Source organism: Pseudophryne corroboree, unplaced genomic scaffold (genome assembly GCF_028390025.1).
Source record: "Pseudophryne corroboree isolate aPseCor3 unplaced genomic scaffold, aPseCor3.hap2 scaffold_350, whole genome shotgun sequence".
NCBI classification, from domain to species: domain Eukaryota; kingdom Metazoa; phylum Chordata; class Amphibia; order Anura; family Myobatrachidae; genus Pseudophryne; species Pseudophryne corroboree.
Genome location: NW_026970011.1, coordinates 590,695 through 610,185, shown reverse-complemented (window position 1 = coordinate 610,185; position 19,491 = coordinate 590,695). Strand labels below are relative to the sequence as shown.

The window sequence follows — 19,491 nt, the reverse complement described above, 5'->3', positions numbered from 1 at the left end:
AATGAGGGCCATGGTTTGATATTTGATGGTGCTTCAGTATTAGGCAGCCTTCCGCCCTCCCATGTTCATCTGAAAAGATGTGGTCTCCCTGCAGTTGTTGTCCCCAGATGAGAGTTCCCTTGTGCTGCCTCAGTTGAATCTCCTTTACTTGACAGAGATGTGCCTGAGCAGCGGCCCTCACCAGCCCTATCCCAAATCATACTTATTTTGCATAGGAGATACCATGGTCATGAAGATTGTTCTCCCAGGGTGAGGTTCATTCATTGCATTCTGGGTATGCTGACCCCTGTGATTTTCCCAAATGTGGGAAACTCGACTGCATTATTTGTGGTAGTGGGGGACTGTGTTTGTGCTTTCCTCTGGTCAGCTCTGGTAAAAGTCAGATTTCTTTGTCTCAGATCTTCCTCTAGCCTTGTTCTTCTTTCGAGAGTTCCCTTGTGCTGCTTCAGTTGGATCTCCTTCACTTCACAGGGGGGAACCCGAGCAGCGACCCTCCCCAGCTCTAGCCCAACTCCTACTTACCTGCCAGGTGAGATACTATGATCATGAAGGTGCTTCTCCCAGGGCAAGGCTCAACCATTGCACTCTGGGTGTGCTGCTCCTGCGATTTCCCCAAATGTGGGAAACTTGACTGCATAATTTGTGTTTCCCCTCGTCGGCTCTCGTATAATTCAGATCTCTTTGTCTCAGGTCTCTCTCCAGCCTAGTTTGCTGTCTGTTTCCACTTCTCTTTTCTTGAGCCGCTCCCTTCTATGCCCTTGCGCACTATCCTGACTTCTCCCGTCTGCTTACTTCGTGCCTTCCAACGCACAATGCGAACTACAGGTAGTGCTGCAGGGCCCACACCCTTTTACTTGCCTTACAGAGTAGCTCTGGAGCAGTTACAGTGCCCAGCTGCTGCAAGAAATCAGCTTGAATGCTTCAGGGGCTGGGGCATAGCCAACATGAGCCCCACACCGAAGGAGGGAGGAGGTGTGTAATGGAAACTAGGGGTCATCCAAGCGCTGCAAAAGGCCGCCATGCCCTGCACGCCCCTTTTCTCTTTTCATATGCAGACGAGGGTTGAAGCCAACTTTGACCCACTGCTTGGATGACATCACCATATGCAAATCCATCTGCTGCAGGCCTTCCCCCAGGAATGCTTGCACTAGTTGTTGCATTTGGTTTGTTGTTTGGGGGTGCTTCAGTATTAGGCAGCCTTCTGCCCTCACATGTTCATCTGAAAATATGTGTTCTCCCTGCAGTTGTTGTCCCCAGATGAGAGTTCCCTTGTGCTGCCTCAGTTGAATCTCCTTTACTTGACAGAGATGTGCCTGAGCAGCGGCCCTCCCCAGCCCTATCCCAAATCATACTTATTTTGCATAGGCGATACCATGGTCATGAAGATTGTTCTCCCAGGGTGAGGTTCATTCATTGCATTCTGGGTATGCTGACCCCTGTGATTTCCCCAAATGTGGGAAACTCGACTGCATTATTTGTGGTAGTGGGGGACTGTGTTTGTGCTTTCCTCTGGCCAGCTCTGGAAAAAGTCAGATTTCTTTGTCTCAGCTCTTCCTCTAGCCTTGTTCTTCTTTCGAGAGTTCCCTTGTGCTGCCTCAGTTGGATCTCTTTCACTTGACAGGGGGGTGCCCGAACAGCGACCCTCCCCAGCTCTAGCCCAACTCCTACTTACCTGCCAGGTGAGATACTATGATCATGAAGGTGCTTCTCCCAGGGCAAGGCTCACCCATTGCACTCTGGGTGTGCTGCCCCTGCAATTTCCCCAAATGTGGGAAACTTGACTGCATAATTTGTGTTTCCCTTGGTCGGCTCTCGTATAATTCAGATCTCTTTGTCTCTGGTCTCTCTCCATCCTAGTTTGCTGTCTGTTTCCACTTCTCTTTTCTTCAGCCGCTCCCTTCTATACCCTTGTGCACTATCCTGACTTCTCCTCCCGTCTGCTTACTTTGTGCCTTCCAATGCACAATGCAAACTACAGGTAGTGCTCAGGGCCCACACCCTTTTACTTGCCTTACAGAGCAGCTCTGGAGCTGTTACAGTGCCCAGCTGCTGCAAGAAATCAGCTTGAATGCTTCAGGGGATGGGGCATGGCCAACATGAGCCCCACACCAAAGGAGGGTGGAGGTGTTTAATGCGAACTAGGGGTCATCCAAGCACCGCAAAAGGCCGCCATGCCCTGCACGCCCCTTTTCTCTTTTCATATGCAGATGAGGGTTGAAGCCAACTTTGACCCACTGCTTGGATGACATCACCGTATGCAAATCCGTCTTCTGCAGAACTTCCCCCAGGAATGCTTGCACTAGTTGTTGCATTTGGTTTGTTGTTTGGGGGTGCTTCAGTATTAGGCAGCCTTCTGCCCTCCCATGTTCATCTGAAAATATGTGTTCTCCCTGCAGTTGTTGTCCCCAGATGAGAGTTCCCTTGTGCTGCCTCAGTTAAATCTCCTTTACTTGACAGAAATGTGCATGAGCAGCGGCCCTCCCCAGCCCTATTCCAAATCATACTTATTTTGCATAGGAGATACCATGGTCATGAAGATTTTTCTCCCAGGGTGAGGTTCATTCATTGCATTTTGGGTATGCTGACCCCTGTGATTTCCCCAAATGTGGGAAACTCAACTGCATTATTTGTGGTAGTGGGGGACTGTGTTTGTGCTTTCCTCTGGTCAGCTCTGGTAAAAGTCAGATTTCTTTGTCTCAGATTTTCCTCTAGCCTTGTTCTTCTTTCGAGAGTTCCCTTGTGCTGCCTTAGTTGGATCTCCTTCACTTTACAGGGGGGTACCCGAGCAGCGACCCTCCCCAGCTCTAGCCCAACTCCTACTTACCTGCCAGGTGAGATACTATGATCATGAAGGTGCTTCTCCCAGGGCAAGGCTCACCCATTGCACTCTGGGTGTGCTGCTCCTGCGATTTCCCCAAATGTGGGAAACTTGACTGTATAATTTGTGTTTCCCCTGGTCGGCTCTCGTATAATTCAGATCTCTTTGTCTCAGGTCTCTCTCCAGCCTAGTTTGCTGTCTGTTTCCACTTCTCTTTTCTTGAGCCGCTCCCTTCTATGCCCTTGCGCACTATCCTGACTTCTCCTCCTGTCTGCTTACTTTGTGCCTTCCAACGCACAATGCGAACTACAGGTAGTGCTGCAGGGCCCACACCCTTTTACTTGCCTTACAGAGCAGCTCTGGAGCTGTTACAGTGCCCAGCTGCTGCAAGAAATCAGCTTGAATGCTTCAGGGGCTGGGGCATAGCCAACATGAGCCCCACACCAAAGGAGGGTGGAGGTGTTTAATGCAAACTAGGGGTCAGCCAAGCGCCCCAAAAGGTCACCATGCCCTGCACGCCCCTTTTCTCTTTTCATATGCAGACGAGGGTTGAAGCCAACTTTGACCCACTGCTTGGATGACATCACCATATGCAAATCCATCTGCGGCAGGCCTTCCCCCAGGAATGCTTGCACTAGTTGTTGCATTTGGTTTGTTGTTTGGGGGTGCTTCAGTATTAGGCAGTCTTCTGCCCTCCCATGTTCATCTGAAAATATATGTTCTCCCTGCAGTTGTTGTCCCAAGATGAGAGTTCCCTTGTGCTGCCTCAGTTGAATCTCCTTTACTTGACAGAGATGTGCATGAGCAGCGGCCCTCCCCAGCCCTATTCCAAATCATACTTATTTTGCATAGGAGATACCATGGTCATGAAGATTTTTCTCCCAGGGTGAGGTTCATTCATTGCATTTTGGGTATGCTGACCCCTGTGATGTCCCCAAATGTGGGAAACTTGACTGCATTATTTGTGGTAGTGGGAGACTGTGTTTGTGCTTTCCTCTGGTCAGCTCTGGTAAAAGTCAGATTTCTTTGTCTCAGATCTTCCTCTAGCCTTGTTCTTCTTTCGAGAGTTCCCTGGTGCTGCCTCAGTTGGATCTCCTTCACTTCACAGGGGGGAACCCGAGCAGCGACCCTCCCCAGCTCTAGCCCAACTCCTACTTACCTGCCAGGTGAGATACTATGATCATGAAGGTGCTTCTCCCAGGGCAAGGCTCAACCATTGCACTCTGGGTGTGCTGCCCCTGCGATTTCCCCAAATGTGGGAAACTTGACTGCATAATTTGTGTTTCCCCTGGTCGGCTCTCGTATAATTCAGATCTCTTTGTCTCAGGTCTCTCTCCAGCCTAGTTTGCTGTCTGTTTCCACTTCTCTTTTCTTGAGCCGCTCCCTTCTATGCCCTTGCGCACTATCCTGACTTCTCCCGTCTGCTTACTTCGTGCCTTCCAACGCACAATGCGAACTACAGGTAGTGCTGCAGGGCCCACACCCTTTTACTTGCCTTACAGAGTAGCTCTGGAGCAGTTACAGTGCCCAGCTGCTGCAAGAAATCAGCTTGAATGCTTCAGGGGCTGGGGCATAGCCAACATGAGCCCCACACCGAAGGAGGGTGGAGGTGTGTAATGCGAACTAGGGGTCATCCAAGCGCTGCAAAAGGCCGCCATGCCCTGCACGCCCCTTTTCTCTTTTCATATGCAGACGAGGGTTGAAGCCAACTTTGACCCACTGCTTGGATGACATCACCATATGCAAATCCATCTGCTGCAGGCCTTCCCCCAGGAATGCTTGCATTAGTTGTTGCATTTGGTTTGTTGTTTGGGGGTGCTTCAGTATTAGGCAGCCTTCTGCCCTCACATGTTCATCTGAAAATATGTGTTCTCCCTGCAGTTGTTGTCCCCAGATGAGAGTTCCCTTGTGCTGCCTCAGTTGAATCTCCTTTACTTGACAGAGATGTGCCTGAGCAGCGGCCCTCCCTAGCCCTATCCCAAATCATACTTATTTTGCATAGGCGATACCATGGTCATGAAGATTGTTCTCCCAAGGTGAGGTTCATTCATTGCATTCTGGGTATGCTGACCCCTGTGATTTCCCCAAATGTGGGAAACTCGACTGCATTATTTGTGGTAGTGGGGGACTGTGTTTGTGCTTTCCTCTGGTCAGCTCTGGAAAAAGTCAGATTTCTTTGTCTCAGATCTTCCTCTAGCCTTGTTCTTCTTTCGAGAGTTCCCTTGTGCTGCCTCAGTTGGATCTCTTTCACTTGACAGGGGGGTGCCCGAACAGCGACCCTCCCCAGCTCTAGCCCAACTCCTACTTACCTGCCAGGTGAGATACTATGATCATGAAGGTGCTTCTCCCAGGGCAAGGCTCACCCATTGCACTCTGGGTGTGCTGCCCCTGCAATTTCCCCAAATGTGGGAAACTTGACTGCATAATTTGTGTTTCCCCTGGTCGGCTCTCGTATAATTCAGATCTCTTTGTCTCAGGTCTCTCTCCAGCCTAGTTTGCTGTCTGTTTCCACTTCTCTTTTCTTCAGCCGCTCCCTTCTATACCCTTGTGCACTATCCTGACTTCTCCTCCCGTCTGCTTACTTTGTGCCTTCCAATGCACAATGCGATCTACAGGTAGTGCTGCAGGGCCCAGACCCTTTTACTTGCCTTACAGAGCAGCTCTGGAGCTGTTACAGTGCCCAGCTGCTGCAAGAAATCAGCTTGAATGCTTCAGGGGCTGGGGCATAGCCAACATGAGCCCCACACCAAAGGAGGGTGGAGGTGTTTAATGCAAACTAGGGGTCAGCCAAGCGCCGCAAAAGGCCACCATGCCCTGCACGCCCCTTTTCTCTTTTCATATGCAGACGAGGGTTGAAGCCAACTTTGACCCACTGCTTGGATGACATCACCGTATGCAAATCCATCTGCGGCAGGCCTTCCCCCAGGAATGCTTGCACTAGTTGTTGCATTTGATTTGTTGTTTGGGGGTGCTTCAGTATTAGGCAGCCTTCTGCCCTCCCATGTTCATCTGAAAATATATGTTCTCCCTGCAGTTGTTGTCCCAAGATGAGAGTTCCCTTGTGCTGCCTCAGTTGAATCTCCTTTACTTGACAGAGATGTGCATGAGCAGCGGCCCTCCCCAGCCCTATTCCAAATCATACTTATTTTGCAGAGGAGATACCATGGTCATGAAGATTTTTCTCCCAGGGTGAGGTTCATTCATTGCATTTTGGGTATGCTGACCCCTGTGATTTCCCCAAATGTGGGAAACTTGACTGCATTATTTGTGGTAGTGGGAGACTGTGTTTGTGCTTTCCTCTGGTCAGCTCTGGTAAAAGTCAGATTTCTTTGTCTCAGATTTTCCTCTAGCCTTGTTCTTCTTTCGAGAGTTCCCTTGTGCTGCCTTAGTTGGATCTCCTTCACTTTACAGGGGGGTACCCGAGCAGCGACCCTCCCCAGCTCTAGCCCAACTCCTACTTACCTGCCAGGTGAGATACTATGATCATGAAGGTGCTTCTCCCAGGGCAAGGCTCACCCATTGCACTCTGGGTGTGCTGCTCCTGCGATTTCCCCAAATGTGGGAAACTTGACTGTATAATTTGTGTTTCCCCTGGTCGGCTCTCGTATAATTCAGATCTCTTTGTCTCAGGTCTCTCTCCAGCCTAGTTTGCTGTTTGTTTCCACTTCTCTTTTCTTGAGCCGCTCCCTTCTATGCCCTTGCGCACTATCCTGACTTCTCCTCCTGTCTGCTTACTTTGTGCCTTCCAACGCACAATGCGATCTACAGGTAGTGCTGCAGGGCCCAGACCCTTTTACTTGCCTTACAGAGCAGCTCTGGAGCTGTTACAGTGCCCAGCTGCTGCAAGAAATCAGCTTGAATGCTTCAGGGGCTGGGGCATAGCCAACATGAGCCCCACACCAAAGGAGGGTGGAGGTGTTTAATGCAAACTAGGGGTCAGCCAAGCGCCGCAAAAGGCCACCATGCCCTGCACGCCCCTTTTCTCTTTTCATATGCAGACGAGGGTTGAAGCCAACTTTGACCCACTGCTTGGATGACATCACCATATGCAAATCCATCTGCGGCAGGCCTTCCCCCAGGAATGCTTGCACTAGTTGTTGCATTTGGTTTGTTGTTTGGGGGTGCTTCAGTATTAGGCAGCCTTCTGCCCTCCCATGTTCATCTGAAAATATATGTTCTCCCTGCAGTTGTTGTCCCAAGATGAGAGTTCCCTTGTGCTGCCTCAGTTGAATCTCCTTTACTTGACAGAGATGTGCATGAGCAGCGGCCCTCCCCAGCCCTATTCCAAATCATACTTATTTTGCATAGGAGATACCATGGTCATGAAGATTTTTCTCCCAGGGTGAGGTTCATTCATTGCATTTTGGGTATGCTGACCCCTGTGATTTCCCCAAATGTGGGAAACTCGACTGCTTTATTTGTGGTAGTGGGGGACTGTGTTTGTGTTTTCCTCTGGTCAGCTCTGGTAAAAGTCAGATTTCTTTGTTTCAGAGCCTTGTTCTTCTTTTGAGAGTTCCCTTGTGCTGCCTCAGTTGGATCTCCTTCACTTGACAGGGGGGTGCCCGAACAGCGACCCTCCCCAGCTCTAGCCCAACTCCTACTTACCTGCCAGGTGAGATACTATGATCATGAAGGTGCTTCTCCCAGGGCAAGGCTCACCCATTGCACTCTGGGTGTGCTGCCCCTGCGATTTCCCCAAATGTGGGAAACTTGACTGCATAATTTGTGTTTCCCCTGGTCGGCTCTCGTATAATTCAGATCTCTTTGTCTCAGGTCTCTCTCCAGCCTAGTTTGCTGTCTGTTTCCACTTCTCTTTTCTTCAGCCGCTCCCTTCTATACCCTTGTGCACTATCCTGACTTCTCCTCCCGTCTGCTTACTGTGTGCCTTCCAATGCACAATGCAAACTACAGGTAGTGCTGCAGGGCCCACACCCTTTTACTTGCCTTACAGAGCAGCTCTGGAGCTGTTACAGTGCCCAGCTGCTGCAAGAAATCTGCTTGAATGCTTCAGGGGATGGGGCATGGCCAACATGAGCCCCACACCAAAGGAGGGTGGAGGTGTTTAATGCGAACTAGGGGTCATCCAAGCACCGCAAAAGGCCGCCATGCCCTGCACGCCCCTTTTCTCTTTTCATATGCAGATGAGGGTTGAAGCCAACTTTGACCCACTGCTTGGATGACATCACCGTATGCAAATCCGTCTTCTGCAGAACTTCCCCCAGGAATGCTTGCACTAGTTGTTGCATTTGGTTTGTTGTTTGGGGGTGCTTCAGTATTAGGCAGCCTTCTGCCCTCCCATGTTCATCTGAAAATATGTGTTCTCCCTGCAGTTGTTGTCCCCAGATGAGAGTTCCCTTGTGCTGCCTCAGTTGAATCTCCTTTACTTGACAGAGATGTGCCTGAGCAGCGGCCCTCCCCAGCCCTATCCCAAATCATACTTATTTTGCATAGGCGATACCATGGTCATGAAGATTGTTCTCCCAGGGTGAGGTTCATTCATTGCATTCTGGGTATGCTGACCCCTGTGATTTCCCCAAATGTGGGAAACTCGACTGCATTATTTGTGGTAGTGGGGGACTGTGTTTGTGCTTTCCTCTGGTCAGCTCTGGTAAAAATCAGATTTCTTTATCTCAGATCTTCCTCTAGCCTTGTTCTTCTTTCGAGAGTTCCCTTGTGCTGCCTCAGTTGGATCTCTTTCACTTGACAGGGGGGTGCCCGAGCAGCGACGCTCCCCAGCTCTAGCCCAACTCCTACTTACCTGCCAGGTGAGATACTATGATCATGAAGGTGCTTCTCCCAGGGCAAGGCTCACCCATTGCACTCTGGTTGTGCTGCCCCTGTGATTTCCCCAAATGTGGGAAACTTGACTGCATAATTTGTGTTTCCCTTGGTCGGCTCTCGTATAATTCAGATCTCTTTGTCTCAGGTCTCTCTCCAGCCTAGTTTGCTGTCTGTTTCCACTTCTCTTTTCTTGAGCCGCTCCCTTCTATGCCCTTGCGCACTATCCTGACTTCTCCCGTCTGCTTACTTCGTGCCTTCCAACGCACAATGCAAACTACAGGTAGTGCTGCAGGGCCCACACCCTTTTACTTGCCTCACAGAGCAGCTCTGGAGCAGTTACAGTGCCCAGCTGCTGCAAGAAATCAGCTTGAATGCTTCAGGGGCTGGGGCATAGCCAACATGAGCCCCACACCGAAGGAGGGTGGAGGTGTGTAATGCGAACTAGGGGTCATCCAAGCGCCGCAAAAGGCCGCCATGCCCTGCACGCCCCTTTTCTCTTTTCATATGCAGACGAGGGTTGAAGCCAACTTTGACCCACTGCTTGGATGGCATCACCATATGCAAATCCATCTGCTGCAGGCCTTCCCTCAGGAATGCTTGCACTAGTTGTTGCATTTGGTTTGTTGTTTGGGGGTGCTTCAGTATTAGGCAGCCTTCTGCCCTCCCATGTTCATCTGAAAATATGTGTTCTCCCTGCAGTTGTTGTCCCCAGATGAGAGTTCCCTTGTGCTGCCTCAGTTGAATCTCCTTTACTTGACAGGGATGTGCCTGAGCAGCGGCCCTCCCCAGCCCTATCCCAAATCATACTTATTTTGCATAGGAGAGACCATGGTCTTGAAGATTGTTCTCCCAGGGTGAGGTTCATTCATTGCATTCTGGGTATGCTGACCCCTGTGATTTCCCCAAATGTGGGAAACTCAACTGCATTATTTGTGGTAGTGGGGGACTGTGTTTGTGCTTTCCTCTGGTTATCTCTGGTAAAAGTCAGATTTCTTTGTTTCAGTTCTTCCTCTAGCCTTGTTCTACTTTCGAGAGTTCCCTTGTGCTGCCTCAGTTGGATCTCCTTCACTTGACAGGGGGGTGCCCGAGCAGCGACCCTCCCCAGCTCTAGCCCAACTTCTACTTACCTGCCAGGTGAGATACTATAATCATGAAGGTGCTTCTCCCAGGGCAAGGCTCACCCATTGCACTCTGGATGTGCTGCCCCTGCGATTTCCCCAAATGTGGGAAACTTGACTGCATAATTTGTGTTTCCCCTGGTCGGCTCTCGTATAATTCAGATCTCTTTGTCTCAGGTCTCTCTCCAGCCTAGTTTGCTGTCTGTTTCCACTTCTCTTTTCTTAAGCCGCTCCATTCTATGGCCTTGCGCACTATCCTTACTTCTCCCGTCTGCTTACTTTGTGCCTTCCAATGCACAATGCAAACTACAGGTAGTGCTGCAGGGCCCACACCCTTTTACTTGCCGTACAGAGCAGCTCTGGAGCTGTTACAGTGCCCAGCTACTGCAAGAAATCAGCTTGAATGCTTCAGGGGCTGGGGCATAGCCAACATGAGCCCCACACCAAAGGAGGGTGGAGGTGTTTAATGCGAACTAGGGGTCATCCAAGCGCCGCAAAAGGCCGCCATGCCCTGCACGCCCCTTTTCTCTTTTCATATGCAGACGAGGGTTGAAGCCAACTTTGACCCACTGCTTGGATGACATCACCATATGCAAATCCATCTGCTGCAGGCCTTCCCCCAGGAATGCTTGCACTAGTTGTGGCATTTGGTTTGTTGTTTGGGGGTGCTTCAGTATTAGGCAGCCTTCTGCCCTCCCATGTTCATCTGAAAATATGTGTTCTCCCTGCAGTTGTTGTCCCCAGATGAGAGTTCCCTTATGCTGCCTCAGTTGAATCTCCTTTACTTGACAGAGATGTGCCTGAGCAGCGGCCCTCCCCAGCCCTATCCCAAATCATACTTATTTTGCATAGGAGATACCATGGTCATGAAGATTATTCTCCCAGTGTGAGGTTCATTCATTGCATTCTGGGTATGCTGACCCCTGTGATTTCCCCAAATGTGTGAAACTCGACAGCATTATTTGTGGTAGTGGGGGACTGTGTTTGTGTTTTCCTCTGGTCAGCTCAGGTAAAAGTCAGATTTCTTTGTCTCAGATCTTCCTCTAGCCTTGTTCTTCTTTCGAGAATTCCCTTGTGCTGCCTCAGTTGGATCTCCTTCACTTGACAGGGGGTACCCGAGCAGCGACCCTCCCCAGCTCTAGCCCAACTCCTACTTACCTGCCAGGTGAGATACTATGATCACGTAGGTGCTTATCCCAGGGCAAGGCTCACCCATTGCACTCTGGGTGTGCTGCTCCTGCGATTTCCCCAAATGTTGGAAACTTGACTGCATAATTTGTGTTTCCCCTGGTCGGCTCTCGTATAATTCAGATCTCCTTGTCTCAGTTCTCTCTCCAGCCTAGTTTGCTGTCTGTTTCCACTTCTCTATTCTTAAGTGCCTTCCAATGCACAATGCAAACTACAGGTAGTGCTGCAGGGCCCACACCCTTTTACTTGCCGTACAGAGCAGCTCTGGAGCTGTTACAGTGCCCAGCTGCTGCAAGAAATCAGCTTGAATGCTTCAGGGGCTGGGGCATAGCCAACATGAGCCCCACACCGAAGGAGGGTGGGGGTGTTTAATGCGAACTAAGGGTCATCCAAGCGCCGCAAAAGGCCGCCATGCCCTGCATACCCCTTTTCTCTTTTCATATGCAGATGAGGGTTCCAGCCAACTTTGGCCCACTGCTTGGATGACAACACCGTATGCAAATCCGTCTTCTGCAGAACTTCCCCCAGGAATGCTTGTACTAGTTGTTGCATTTGGTTTGTTGTTTGGGGGTGCTTCAGTATTAGGCAGCCTTCTGCCCTCCCATGTTCATCTGAAAATATGTGTTCTCCCTGCAGTTGTTGTCCCCAGATGGGAGTTCCCTTGTGCTGCCTCAGTTGAATCTCCTTTACTTGACAGAGATGTGCCTGAGCAGCGGCCCTCCCCAGCCCTATCCCAAATCATACTTATTTTGCATAGGAGATACCATGGTCATGAAGATTGTTCTCCCAGGGTGAGGTTCATTCATTGCATTTTGGGTATGCTGACCCCTGTGATTTCCCCAAATGTGGGAAACTCGACTGCATTATTTGTGGTAGTGGGGGACTGTGTTTGTGCTTTCCTCTGGTCAGCTCTGGTAAAAGTCAGATTTCTTTGTCTCAGATTTTCCTCTAGCCTTGTTCTTCTTTCGAGAGTTCCCTTGTGCTGCCTCAGTTGGATCTCCTTCACTTGACAGGGGGGTACCCGAGCAGCAACCCTCCCCAGCTCTAGCCCAACTCCTACTTACCTGCTAGGTGAGATACTATGATCATGAAGGTGCTTCTCCCAGGGCAAGGCTCACCCATTGCACTCTGGGTGTGCTGCTCCTGCGATTTCCCCAAATGTGGGACACTTGACTGCATAATTTGTGTTTCCCCTGGTCGGCTCTCGTATAATTTAGATCTCTTTGTCTCAGGTCTCTCTCCAGCCTAGTTTGCTGCCTGTTTCCACTTCTCTTTTCTTGAGCCGCTCCCTTCTATACCCTTGTGGACTATCCTGACATCTCCTCCTGTCTGCTTACTTTGTGCCTTCCAATGCACAATGCAAACTACAGGTAGTGCTGCAGGGCCCACACCCTTTTACTTGCCTCACAGAGCAGCTCTGGAGCTGTTACAGTGCCCAGCTGCTGCAAGAAATCAGCTTGAATGCTTCAGGGGCTGGGGCATAGCCAACATGAGCCCCACACCGACTGAGGGTGGAGGTGTTTAATGCAAACTAAGGGTCATCCAAGCACCGCAAAAGGCCGCCATGCCCTGCATACCCCTTTTCTCTTTTCATATGCAGATGAGGGTTCCAGCCAACTTTGGCCCAGTGCTTGGATGACATCACCGTATGCAAATCCGTCTTCTGCAGACTTTTTCCCAGGAATGCTTGTACTAGTTGTTGCATTTGGTTTGTTGTTTGGGGGTGCTTCAGTATTAGGCAGCCTTCTGCTCTCCCATTTTCATCTGAAAATATGTGTTCTCCCTGCAGTTGTTGTCCCCAGATGAGAGTTCCCTTGTGCTGCCTCAGTTGAATCTCCTTTACTTGACAGAGATGTGCCTGAGCAGCGGCCCTCCCCAGCCCTATCCCAAATCATACTTATTTTGCATAGGAGATACCATTATCATGAAGATTGTTCTCCCAGGGTGAGGTTCATTCATTGCATTCTGGGTATGCTGACCCCTGTGATTTCCCCAAATGTGGGAAACTCGACTGCATTATTTGTTGTAGTGGGGGACTGTGTTTGTGCTTTCCTCTGGTCAGCTCTGGTAAAAGTCAGATTTCTATGTCTCAGATCTTCATCTAGCCTTGTTCTTTTTTTGAGAGTTTCCTTGTGCTGCCTCAGTTGGATCTCCTTCACTTGACAGGGGGGTACCCGAGCAGCGACCCTCCCCAGCTCTAGCCCAACTCCTACTTACCTGCCAGGTGAGATACTATGATCATGAAGGTGCTTCTCCCAGGGCAAGGCTCACCCAATGCACTCTGGGTGTGCTGCTCCTACGATTTCCCCAAATGTGGGACACTTGATTACATAATTTGTGTTTCCTCTGGTCGGCTCTCGTATAATTCAGATCTCTTTGTCTCAGGTCTCTCTCCAGCCTAGTTTGCTGTCTGTTTCCACTTCTCTTTTCTTGAGCCGCTCCCTTCTATGCCCTTGTGCACTATCCTGACTTCCCCGTCTGCTTACTTTGTGCCTTCCAACGCACAATGCAAACTACAGGTAGTGCTGCAGGGCCCACACCCTTTTACTTGCTTTACAGAGCAGCTCTGGAGCTGTTACAGTGCCCAGCTGCTGCAAGAAATCAGCTTGAATGCTTCAGGGGCTGGGGCATAGCCAACATGAGCCCCACACCGAAGGAGGGTGGAGGTGTTTAATGCGAACTAGGGGTCATCCAAGCGCCGCAAAAGGCCGCCATGCCCTGCACACCCCTTTTTTATTTTCATATGCAGACGAGGGTTGAAGCCAACTTTGACCCACTGCTTGGATGACATCACCATTTGCAAATCCGTCTGCTGCAGGCCTTCCCCCAGGAATGCTTGCACTAGTAGTTGCATTTGGTTTGTTGTTTGGGGGTGCTTCAGTATTAGGCAGCCTTCTGCCCTCCCATGTTCATCTGAAAATATGTGTTCTCCCTGCAGTTGTTGTCCCCAGATGAGAGTTCCCTTGTGCTGCCTCAGTTGAATCTCCTTTACTTGACAGAGATGTGCCTGAGCAGCGGCCCTCCCCAGCCCTATCCCAAATCATACTTATTTTGCATAGGAGATACCATGGTCATGAAGATTGTTCTCCCAGGGTGAGGTTCATTCATTGCACTCTGGGTATGCTGACCCCTGTGATTTCCCCAAATGTGGGAAACTTGACTGCATTATTTGTGGTAGTGGGGGACTGTGTTTGTGCTTTCCTCTGGTCAGCTCTGGTAAAAGTCAGATTTCTTTGTCTCAGATCTTCCTCTAGCCTTGTTCTTCTTTCGAGAGTTCCCTTGTGCTGCCTCAGTTGGATCTCCTTCACTTGACAGGGGGTGCCCGAGCAGCAATCCTCCACAGCTCTAGCCCAACTCCTACTTACCTGCCAGGTGAGATACTATGATCTTCACTGTTAGGGCAATCAGGATGTGGAATTCCCTGCCAGGGAAGGTGGTAATGGCGGACTCTGTAATTGGATTTAAAAAAGGAATGGATACATTTCTGAATGAAAAAGCTATCCAAGGTTATAATACTTAAAATATCAACATGGTTAATCCGGGGGTAACATGAGTTATAGTAGCTAACTAGTCATAAAACATTATTCAGCAAGTATGTAGAATCATCACAACTTAAAACAGGTTGAACACGATGGGCAATTTGCCTCTATTCAACCTCAAAAACTATGTTACCATATGTTACTATATTACTATGTTACTGTAGTATACAGAACACCACAATGTAATGAGCAGTGATAGTGAGCACTGATGAGGATACTAGAACTGACACTGAGCAGCAAGATGCAGCACTGGACTATTAGTAATGTACTGTAGTATGCTGAGCACCACAATGCAGCACAAGACAATGAGCAGTGATACTGAGCACTGATGAGGATACTACTGAGAACTGACACTGAGCAGGAGAGACACACTACTAGTATTACTGAGCAGCAATAAGTAACCACTGATACTGAGCACTGATATTGAGATTTCCACTGAGAGAACATAGCCACGTCCTCTCCGCTCTCTCTTCAATGCACGAGTAAAAATGGCGGCAACGCGCAGCTCTTTATATGGAATCCGAATCTCGCGAGAATCCGACAGCGGGATGATGACATTTTCCCTTGTTCAGGTTTTCCGAGTCAGGCGGGAACAACCGAGCCTGCCTCGGACCAGTGTAAACCACGTGGAGTTCGTCGGGAATTCGGTTCTCGGAGAACCGAACCCGCTCCTCTATATATACTATATTACTATGTTACTGTAGTATACAGAACACCACAATGCATTGAGCAGTGATAGTGAGCACTGATGAGGATACTAGAACTGACACTGAGCAGCAAGATGCAGCACTGGACTATTAGTAATGTACTGTAGTATGCTGAGCACCACAATGCAGCACAATACAATGAGCAGTGATACTGAGCACTGATGAGGATACTACTGAGAACTGACACTGAGCAGGAGAGACACACTACTAGTATTACTGAGCAGCAATAAGTAACCACTGATACTGAGCACTGATATTGAGATTTCCACTGAGAGAACATAGCCACGTCCTCTCCGCTCTCTCTTCAATGCACGAGTAAAAATGGCAGCAACGCGCAGCTCTTTATATGGAATCCGAATCTCACGAGAATCTGACAGCGGGATGATGACATTTTCCCTTGTTCAGGTTTTCCGAGTCAGGCGGGAACAACCGAGCCTGCCTCGGACCAGTGTAAACCACGTGGAGTTCGTGGGGAATTCGGTTCTCGGAGAACCGAACCCGCTCCTCTCTACCTTATACCCATCAATTTTTTTTATTTTCAATCTAAGCCCCTGCAGTTTTCTGTAAGCATCTGCTTCGCTATGATGATCAACAAGTCACAAGGGCAAACACTCAGGGCTTGAGGCGTAGATCTTAGGACCAGCTGCTACAAGCATGGCAGAGGTGTCACTATCACTGGTGACACCCAGAGAGGTGGCGAGGGAGATTGTAATGCAGTGCGCGCAGATAAACAGCGCAATGGTAAAAAGGAGGCATGGTTTCATAGGTAGGGGCGTGGCCTGGTGGCCTGAATCTACATTTTGTTGCTCCGGGTGTCCCGGGGGTTGGGGGCTGCACCCAGGGACTAGTGTGTGAGCGGTGCTGGCTCCTGCACAGTGACAGGGCATGGCCACCCAGCATGACGCCTCCCTTCTTGACCATGCTGTAATTGCAGTCGCACTGCAGTTCAGCGTGATCATAAAAAATGGTGTAGGCTCCTGCTGGTGCAGACTGTAGAGAAAAGCTGCTGTGACCACGCCCCCTGTGTCTCCTCCGTTGCAGACCCCATTTTGAAGCCTTGCCCCCGGACTAAGAGAAAAGAATGCCCTTGCGCACTATCCTGACTTCTCCTCCCGTCTGCTTAATTTGTGCCTTCCAACGCACAATGCGAACAACAGGTGGTGCTGCAGGGCCCACACCCTTTTACTTGCCTTACAGAACAGCTCTGGAGCTGTTACAGTGCCCAGCTGCTGCAAGAAATCAGCTTGAATGCATCAGGGGATGGGGCATGGCCAACATGAGCCCCACACCAAAGGAGGGTGGGGGTGTTTAATGCGAACTAGGGGTCATCCAAGCACTGCAAAAGGCCGCCATGCCCTGCATGCCCCTTTTCTCTTTTCATATGCAGATGAGGGTTCCAGTCAACTTTGGCCCACTGCTTGGATAACATCACCGTATGCAAATCCGTCTGCTGCAGACCTTCCCCCAGGAGTGCTTGTACTAGTTGTTGCATATGGGCCCTCATTCCGAGTCGTTCGCTCTGTAAATTTCATCGCATCGCAGTGAAATTCTGCTTAGTACGCATGCGCAATATTCGCACTGCGACTGCGCCAAGTAATTTTACAATGAAGAAAGTATTTTTACTCACGGCTTTTTCTTCGCTCCGGCGATCGTAATGTGATTGACAGGAAATGGGTGTTACTGGGCGGAAACAGGCCGTTTTATGGGCGTGTGGGAAAAAACGCTACAGTTTCCGGAAAAAACGCAGGAGTGGCCGGAGAAACGGGGGAGTGTCTGGGCGAACTCTGGGAGTGTTTGTGACGTCAAACCAGGAACGACAAGCACTGAACTGATCGCAGATGCCGAGTAAGTCTGAAGCTACTCTGAAACTGCTAAGTAGTTTGTAATCGCAATATTGCGAATACATCGGTCGCAATTTTAAGAAGCTAAGATTCACTCCCAGTAGGCGGCGGCTTAGCGTGTGTAACTCTGCTAAAATCGCCTTGCGAGCGATCAACTCGGAATGAGGGCCATGGTTTGATATTTGATGGTGCTTCAGTATTAGGCAGCCTTCCGCCCTCCCATGTTCATCTGAAAAGATGTGGTCTCCCTGCAGTTGTTGTCCCCAGATGAGAGTTCCCTTGTGCTGCCTCAGTTGAATCTCCTTTACTTGACAGAGATGTGCCTGAGCAGCGGCCCTCACCAGCCCTATCCCAAATCATACTTATTTTGCATAGGAGATACCATGGTCATGAAGATTGTTCTCCCAGGGTGAGGTTCATTCATTGCATTCTGGGTATGCTGACCCCTGTGATTTTCCCAAATGTGGGAAACTCGACTGCATTATTTGTGGTAGTGGGGGACTGTGTTTGTGCTTTCCTCTGGTCAGCTCTGGTAAAAGTCAGATTTCTTTGTCTCAGATCTTCCTCTAGCCTTGTTCTTCTTTCGAGAGTTCCCTTGTGCTGCTTCAGTTGGATCTCCTTCACTTCACAGGGGGGAACCCGAGCAGCGACCCTCCCCAGCTCTAGCCCAACTCCTACTTACCTGCCAGGTGAGATACTATGATCATGAAGGTGCTTCTCCCAGGGCAAGGCTCAACCATTGCACTCTGGGTGTGCTGCTCCTGCGATTTCCCCAAATGTGGGAAACTTGACTGCATAATTTGTGTTTCCCCTCGTCGGCTCTCGTATAATTCAGATCTCTTTGTCTCAGGTCTCTCTCCAGCCTAGTTTGCTGTCTGTTTCCACTTCTCTTTTCTTGAGCCGCTCCCTTCTATGCCCTTGCGCACTATCCTGACTTCTCCCGTCTGCTTACTTCGTGCCTTCCAACGCACAATGCGAACTACAGGTAGTGCTGCAGGGCCCACACCCTTTTACTTGCCTTACAGAGTAGCTCTGGAGCAGTTACAGTGCCCAGCTGCTGCAAGAAATCAGCTTGAATGCTTCAGGGGCTGGGGCATAGCCAACATGAGCCCCACACCGAAGGAGGGAGGAGGTGTGTAATGCAAACTAGGGGTCATCCAAGCGCTGCAAAAGGCCGCCATGCCCTGCACGCCCCTTTTCTCTTTTCATATGCAGACGAGGGTTGAAGCCAACTTTGACCCACTGCTTGGATGACATCACCATATGCAAATCCATCTGCTGCAGGCCTTCCCCCAGGAATGCTTGCACTAGTTGTTGCATTTGGTTTGTTGTTTGGGGGTGCTTCAGTATTAGGCAGCCTTCTGCCCTCACATGTTCATCTGAAAATATGTGTTCTCCCTGCAGTTGTTGTCCCCAGATGAGAGTTCCCTTGTGCTGCCTCAGTTGAATCTCCTTTACTTGACAGAGATGTGCCTGAGCAGCGGCCCTCCCCAGCCCTATCCCAAATCATACTTATTTTGCATAGGCGATACCATGGTCATGAAGATTGTTCTCCCAGGGTGAGGTTCATTCATTGCATTCTGGGTATGCTGACCCCTGTGATTTCCCCAAATGTGGGAAACTCGACTGCATTATTTGTGGTAGTGGGGGACTGTGTTTGTGCTTTCCTCTGGCCAGCTCTGGAAAAAGTCAGATTTCTTTGTCTCAGCTCTTCCTCTAGCCTTGTTCTTCTTTCGAGAGTTCCCTTGTGCTGCCTCAGTTGGATCTCTTTCACTTGACAGGGGGGTGCCCGAACAGCGACCCTCCCCAGCTCTAGCCCAACTCCTACTTACCTGCCAGGTGAGATACTATGATCATGAAGGTGCTTCTCCCAGGGCAAGGCTCACCCATTGCACTCTGGGTGTGCTGCCCCTGCAATTTCCCCAAATGTGGGAAACTTGACTGCATAATTTGTGTTTCCCTTGGTCGGCTCTCGTATAATTCAGATCTCTTTGCCTCAGGTCTCTCTCCAGCCTAGTTTGCTGTCTGTTTCCACTTCTCTTTTCTTCAGCCGCTCCCTTCTATACCCTTGTGCACTATCCTGACTTCTCCTCCTGTCTGCTTACTTTGTGCCTTCCAATGCACAATGCAAACTACAGGTAGTGCTGCAGGGCCCACACCCTTTTACTTGCCTTACAGAGCAGCTCTGGAGCTGTTACAGTGCCCAGCTGCTGCAAGAAATCAGCTTGAATGCTTCAGGGGATGGGGCATGGCCAACATGAGCCCCACACCAAAGGAGGGTGGAGGTGTTTAATGCGAACTAGGGGTCATCCAAGCACCGCAAAAGGCCGCCATGCCCTGCACGCCCCTTTTCTCTTTTCATATGCAGATGAGGGTTGAAGCCAACTTTGACCCACTGCTTGGATGACATCACCGTATGCAAATCCGTCTTCTGCAGAACTTCCCCCAGGAATGCTTGCACTAGTTGTTGCATTTGGTTTGTTGTTTGGGGGTGCTTCA

The 19,491-nt window shown here is 49.9% G+C and overlaps 26 non-coding genes and 3 pseudogenes across 26 annotated transcripts; all 29 read left to right on the top strand.

Annotated features, from left to right (window-relative positions):
- Positions 1–198: 198 nt before the first annotated feature.
- LOC135020605 (U1 spliceosomal RNA) lies at positions 199–362 on the top strand. Its single transcript, XR_010218005.1, has one exon. It is a non-coding gene; the product is annotated as a U1 spliceosomal RNA (small nuclear RNA).
- Positions 363–514: 152 nt separating this feature from the next.
- Positions 515–650, top strand: LOC135020620 (U1 spliceosomal RNA; annotated as a pseudogene).
- Positions 651–1,348: 698 nt separating this feature from the next.
- Positions 1,349–1,512, top strand: LOC135020424 (U1 spliceosomal RNA). Its single transcript, XR_010217852.1, has one exon. It is a non-coding gene; the product is annotated as a U1 spliceosomal RNA (small nuclear RNA).
- A 152-nt stretch (positions 1,513–1,664) lies between these two features.
- On the top strand, positions 1,665–1,827 carry LOC135020505 (U1 spliceosomal RNA). Its single transcript, XR_010217930.1, has one exon. It is a non-coding gene; the product is annotated as a U1 spliceosomal RNA (small nuclear RNA).
- A 673-nt stretch (positions 1,828–2,500) lies between these two features.
- On the top strand, positions 2,501–2,664 carry LOC135020748 (U1 spliceosomal RNA). Its single transcript, XR_010218102.1, has one exon. It is a non-coding gene; the product is annotated as a U1 spliceosomal RNA (small nuclear RNA).
- Positions 2,665–2,816: 152 nt separating this feature from the next.
- LOC135020529 (U1 spliceosomal RNA) lies at positions 2,817–2,979 on the top strand. The gene has a single exon (XR_010217953.1). It is a non-coding gene; the product is annotated as a U1 spliceosomal RNA (small nuclear RNA).
- A 674-nt stretch (positions 2,980–3,653) lies between these two features.
- On the top strand, positions 3,654–3,817 carry LOC135020483 (U1 spliceosomal RNA). The gene has a single exon (XR_010217908.1). It is a non-coding gene; the product is annotated as a U1 spliceosomal RNA (small nuclear RNA).
- Positions 3,818–3,969: 152 nt separating this feature from the next.
- LOC135020564 (U1 spliceosomal RNA) lies at positions 3,970–4,132 on the top strand. The gene has a single exon (XR_010217978.1). It is a non-coding gene; the product is annotated as a U1 spliceosomal RNA (small nuclear RNA).
- Positions 4,133–4,803: 671 nt separating this feature from the next.
- Positions 4,804–4,967, top strand: LOC135020449 (U1 spliceosomal RNA). Its single transcript, XR_010217877.1, has one exon. It is a non-coding gene; the product is annotated as a U1 spliceosomal RNA (small nuclear RNA).
- Positions 4,968–5,119: 152 nt separating this feature from the next.
- Positions 5,120–5,282, top strand: LOC135020495 (U1 spliceosomal RNA). The gene has a single exon (XR_010217920.1). It is a non-coding gene; the product is annotated as a U1 spliceosomal RNA (small nuclear RNA).
- Positions 5,283–5,956: 674 nt separating this feature from the next.
- On the top strand, positions 5,957–6,120 carry LOC135020428 (U1 spliceosomal RNA). Its single transcript, XR_010217856.1, has one exon. It is a non-coding gene; the product is annotated as a U1 spliceosomal RNA (small nuclear RNA).
- A 152-nt stretch (positions 6,121–6,272) lies between these two features.
- LOC135020528 (U1 spliceosomal RNA) lies at positions 6,273–6,435 on the top strand. The gene has a single exon (XR_010217952.1). It is a non-coding gene; the product is annotated as a U1 spliceosomal RNA (small nuclear RNA).
- Positions 6,436–7,109: 674 nt separating this feature from the next.
- LOC135020436 (U1 spliceosomal RNA) lies at positions 7,110–7,273 on the top strand. The gene has a single exon (XR_010217864.1). It is a non-coding gene; the product is annotated as a U1 spliceosomal RNA (small nuclear RNA).
- Positions 7,274–7,415: 142 nt separating this feature from the next.
- LOC135020516 (U1 spliceosomal RNA) lies at positions 7,416–7,578 on the top strand. The gene has a single exon (XR_010217941.1). It is a non-coding gene; the product is annotated as a U1 spliceosomal RNA (small nuclear RNA).
- A 674-nt stretch (positions 7,579–8,252) lies between these two features.
- LOC135020423 (U1 spliceosomal RNA) lies at positions 8,253–8,416 on the top strand. The gene has a single exon (XR_010217851.1). It is a non-coding gene; the product is annotated as a U1 spliceosomal RNA (small nuclear RNA).
- Positions 8,417–8,568: 152 nt separating this feature from the next.
- On the top strand, positions 8,569–8,731 carry LOC135020644 (U1 spliceosomal RNA). The gene has a single exon (XR_010218029.1). It is a non-coding gene; the product is annotated as a U1 spliceosomal RNA (small nuclear RNA).
- Positions 8,732–9,402: 671 nt separating this feature from the next.
- LOC135020383 (U1 spliceosomal RNA) lies at positions 9,403–9,566 on the top strand. Its single transcript, XR_010217812.1, has one exon. It is a non-coding gene; the product is annotated as a U1 spliceosomal RNA (small nuclear RNA).
- Positions 9,567–9,718: 152 nt separating this feature from the next.
- On the top strand, positions 9,719–9,881 carry LOC135020631 (U1 spliceosomal RNA). Its single transcript, XR_010218019.1, has one exon. It is a non-coding gene; the product is annotated as a U1 spliceosomal RNA (small nuclear RNA).
- Positions 9,882–10,552: 671 nt separating this feature from the next.
- LOC135020498 (U1 spliceosomal RNA) lies at positions 10,553–10,716 on the top strand. The gene has a single exon (XR_010217923.1). It is a non-coding gene; the product is annotated as a U1 spliceosomal RNA (small nuclear RNA).
- A 151-nt stretch (positions 10,717–10,867) lies between these two features.
- LOC135020684 (U1 spliceosomal RNA) lies at positions 10,868–11,030 on the top strand. The gene has a single exon (XR_010218047.1). It is a non-coding gene; the product is annotated as a U1 spliceosomal RNA (small nuclear RNA).
- Positions 11,031–11,645: 615 nt separating this feature from the next.
- Positions 11,646–11,809, top strand: LOC135020362 (U1 spliceosomal RNA). Its single transcript, XR_010217792.1, has one exon. It is a non-coding gene; the product is annotated as a U1 spliceosomal RNA (small nuclear RNA).
- A 152-nt stretch (positions 11,810–11,961) lies between these two features.
- LOC135020648 (U1 spliceosomal RNA) lies at positions 11,962–12,103 on the top strand (annotated as a pseudogene).
- Positions 12,104–12,798: 695 nt separating this feature from the next.
- LOC135020406 (U1 spliceosomal RNA) lies at positions 12,799–12,962 on the top strand. Its single transcript, XR_010217834.1, has one exon. It is a non-coding gene; the product is annotated as a U1 spliceosomal RNA (small nuclear RNA).
- Positions 12,963–13,114: 152 nt separating this feature from the next.
- Positions 13,115–13,277, top strand: LOC135020680 (U1 spliceosomal RNA). The gene has a single exon (XR_010218045.1). It is a non-coding gene; the product is annotated as a U1 spliceosomal RNA (small nuclear RNA).
- Positions 13,278–13,947: 670 nt separating this feature from the next.
- Positions 13,948–14,111, top strand: LOC135020640 (U1 spliceosomal RNA). The gene has a single exon (XR_010218024.1). It is a non-coding gene; the product is annotated as a U1 spliceosomal RNA (small nuclear RNA).
- A 3,239-nt stretch (positions 14,112–17,350) lies between these two features.
- LOC135020594 (U1 spliceosomal RNA) lies at positions 17,351–17,514 on the top strand. The gene has a single exon (XR_010218000.1). It is a non-coding gene; the product is annotated as a U1 spliceosomal RNA (small nuclear RNA).
- A 152-nt stretch (positions 17,515–17,666) lies between these two features.
- On the top strand, positions 17,667–17,802 carry LOC135020619 (U1 spliceosomal RNA; annotated as a pseudogene).
- A 698-nt stretch (positions 17,803–18,500) lies between these two features.
- Positions 18,501–18,664, top strand: LOC135020422 (U1 spliceosomal RNA). Its single transcript, XR_010217850.1, has one exon. It is a non-coding gene; the product is annotated as a U1 spliceosomal RNA (small nuclear RNA).
- A 152-nt stretch (positions 18,665–18,816) lies between these two features.
- LOC135020504 (U1 spliceosomal RNA) lies at positions 18,817–18,979 on the top strand. Its single transcript, XR_010217929.1, has one exon. It is a non-coding gene; the product is annotated as a U1 spliceosomal RNA (small nuclear RNA).
- The last annotated feature ends 512 nt before the right edge of the window (positions 18,980–19,491 follow it).